The sequence below is a fragment of the Ostrinia furnacalis genome, unplaced genomic scaffold (assembly GCF_004193835.3).
Source record: "Ostrinia furnacalis isolate ACB-3 unplaced genomic scaffold, ASM419383v2 OfSCF2800, whole genome shotgun sequence".
Taxonomy (NCBI): domain Eukaryota; kingdom Metazoa; phylum Arthropoda; class Insecta; order Lepidoptera; family Crambidae; genus Ostrinia; species Ostrinia furnacalis.
In genome coordinates, this window is record NW_021133039.1 from 690,514 (window position 1) to 694,355 (window position 3,842).

Below are 3,842 nucleotides of genomic sequence, written 5' to 3' on the forward strand. Positions count from 1 at the left end.
CATACACACACATACACTCATACACGCACGCACACATATACATAAACACTCACACTCACACAAAATAAATAGTTACATACTCTACCACACTTACCCTACCTGTCCCGTAGACACACGTGAACCGAGTTTTTTGACCGGTACACCTAGATTTAAGACTCGGCTGTTTTCAGTGCCTTTTATAGTTAATTTATTTACCCTATTTATTATTTAATATCTTAATTTTACTCTTTTTATTTTATTTTTACATTATTTCATTTTATTTTTACTGTGTTCCGTGTTTTTACGACCGGTCTACTTTGTAGGCACTGATTTTAACCATTTTTATATTGAAACTTTTATATTTTGACGAGGCTCTCCCCCATTAAAATGTTTGCCATGACCCATACCCCGCACAAGAAGACGGCTGAACAGCCCACCACATCCCCAATCGACGACAAGGAGAGGGCAGGACCCTCACCTACTAATAGGACCGCAGTCTCTAGTGTGAGACGTTGTATAGGAGAAGGGGAGAGTGGGAAGGCAGACCCAAAGCCTAGCACCTCAACGATGCAAGCACATTCGCAGCTGATAAGCATCTCACCACCCACGAAAGCTGCCTCAAAAACAATGAGCCAGCCGAAACCGAAGCAGAAGTTAGCGCCCCTGACTGACCCGCGACTGACAACGCGCAGTGCCTCCGTGGAAGCCCCAGAGGCAACCACGAAGTCACCAACGACCGCCAAACCTACAGGAAGAGTTCAGGAGGGTCGCACGTGGCTTGTCAAGGCCAAGACACATGTGACGGAGTCACGCAACCTGCGAGGCGATTTAAAAGAGGGGCTTTTGACAGCGGTAGACCGACTCTACCAACTCTTAAAGGACACTGTGGCCGAACTAGAAGAGGAAAAAAGGAAGAACAAGGAAAATAAAGACAAGGGGAAGAAAGATAGAGTTGAGGAGAAACACCAAGAAAAAGAGACTGTAGACTCTAGAGCGCAACAGCAAGAAATGTTTAGGCTCCTAACAGAGCAAAGTGCAAAAATCGACCAAACAAACCAGGAGTTGACAAAGCTCAGAGAGTCTTTTGACCACAGTCAAGCAGTAGCAGCAGCCACCCAGAGAGCGTCTTATGCCCAAGTCGCAGCAGACCAGAGCAGAAGGCAGGCGAGCGATAGGAGCTCTTTACACTCCATCGTCGTCACTTCTCGCGATGAGGCTGAGGACAGCGAAGAGGTCCTGAAACAGGTCCGCCAGGCTGTCAACGCCAAAGACGGCTGGGTGACTGTAGAGAGGGTGAGGAGGGTGAAGGATAGGAAAGTCATACTAGGATGCAGAACGATCGAGGAACGCCAGAAGGTTCAGGAGCGGTTGAAGAGTGCAGGAGATCGGCTACTTGTCGAGGAAATGAAAAACCAGGACCCGATGCTGGCCCTCAAGGATGTACTGTCGTACAACAGCAATGACGATGTCATCGCAGCCTTGAGGAACCAGAACGGAGGGGTTTTCCACGGCCTCGACAAGGCAGACGATAGGGTAGAGTTCAAGTTTCGCCGGAAGGCGAGGAACCCGCTCATGAGCCACGTCATACTTAGAGTGTCACCACAGATATATAACCGCATGATGCACAACGGCACGGTCCACATTGACATGCAGAGGGTGAGGGTCGAAGACCAATCCCCCCTGGTACAATGTTCGATGTGCTTGGCATACGGACACGGCAGACGCTTTTGTAAGGAGACCGTGCCGAGGTGCAGTCATTGTGGTGGAGCGCACATGCGCAGTGAATGTGCAGAGTGGTTGGCAACGGCGGCACCAACGTGTTGCAATTGCGTGGCAGCCAAAGTTGACACTTCGACGGAGCATAACGCCTTTAGCTCTGAGTGCCCTGTGCGTAGGAGGTGGGAGGCACTGGCTAGAGCTAAAGTAGCGTATTGCTAAGGGCAACGATGGCGTTCCCGGGGCAGGCAGCCCCGCCAGAGGATATACAGCAGCCCAAGCAAACCTCCAGAGGAAGGAACTGGCAACCCTCGAACTCATGATTGAGGCCAGTGAGCGAAAACTCGCATTTGCGCTGCTCCAGGAGCCGTATGTGGGCGGGGTGAAAAGGATGAAGGGCTACCGTGGGGCGAGAATCTTCCAGAACGCGGCAGTAGGAGATGGGACTGTGAAGGCGGCAATTGCTGTCTTTAATGACGATCTTGACGTCATCCAGTGCCCGAAACTCACAAACAACAACATTGTTGTTGTGAGGATCCGAACCGCGGCCTGGGAAATCGCGGCGGTGTCCTTCTACTTCGAACCGGATCAGCCCATAGAGCCATACTTGGAGCAGCTTCGTACCATCAGAGAGGAGCTGGGCTCTACACCATTGCTGTTAGGTGGCGATAGCAACGCCAAGAGTACCTGGTGGGGCAGCACCGTAGAAGACCACAGGGGAAAAGAACTGTCCGGGACCCTGGAAGAGTCTGGGCTTCAGGTACTGAACAATGGTGATACGCCGACTTTTGACACCGTTAGAGGTGGAAGGGCGTATACCAGTCACGTCGACATTACAGCCTGTACCGCAGACCTACTAGATGTAGTCGATAACTGGAGGGTAGACCAGACTGTGACGAGCTCGGACCACAACACCATCCTATTCCACATCGCTCTACGCAAGAGCAAAGGCCTAAAAGTAGAGAGGACAACCAGGCTCTACAACACAAAAAAGGCTGACTGGGACATTTTTAGGCGTGTGCTTCTGGAACAAAAATTGGCAAACAACATCACTGTAGAGACGGTTAATAACATACTCACCAAACCAGATTTGGAATCTTTGGTCCAGAAGTACACAAGTTGCATTACGGTTGCGTGCAAGGAGAGCATGCCGGCCAAGAAGACCAAGGAGGTCTTAGGAGTCCCATGGTGGAATGACGAGCTCGCGAGGCTGAAAAGGGTTACCACTACCTTCAGGCGCAGAATTAAGAACGCGGCACCGCACCGCAGAGATATAGTGGTAGCCCAGTACCTAGAGAAGAAAGAAGCCTACGAGTGCCAAGCCAAGAAAGCCCAAATAGACAGTTGGAAAGCGTTCTGCGAGAAGCAAGATCGGGAAGGACTCTGGGAGGGTATTTATAGAGTCATTAGAAGGACCACCAGGAGACAAGAGGACTTGACCCTAACCAAAGACGGTGCATTCTTGAACCCAGTAGAATCGGTGTGCCTACTAGCAGAAGTATTCTACCCAAAAGACCTGGAGGAAACGGACAACGAGGATCATCGCCGGACCAGAATGGCGGCAGAGCGAGTAAACGAACCGAGACATGATGAACAACATGACCCGCCGTTTACTTCGCTGGAGCTAAGGACCGCGATGGGCAGCTTCAATCCGAAGAAGGCCCCAGGAGCGGATGGCTTCACAGCTGACATCTGCAGTCGAGCGATCGCCCAGGATCTGGACGCATTCCTTGCCCTGGCCAACAAGTGCCTCACATTGGGGTACTTCCCGGACACATGGAAGGAAGCCACGGTGGTGGTATTAAGAAAACCGGGCAAGGAAGACTACACGAACCCCAAAGCATACAGACCGATAGGTCTACTGCCAGTTTTGGGGAAGATCCTGGAGAAGATGGTAGTAGCAAGGATGAAGTGGCACCTAGTACCGAGGATTAGTACTCGCCAGTACGGATTCATGCCCCAGAGGAGCACCGAGGACGCCCTCTATACTCTGGTGAACCATATTCAGGGTAAGATTAAGCTGAAGAAGCTGGTAACCCTAGTCTCACTGGATATAGAGGGGGCCTTCGATAGCGCGTGGTGGCCAGCAATCCGAGTCCGTCTGGCTGAGGAAAAGTGTCCGGTCAACATCAGGAGGCTACTGGACA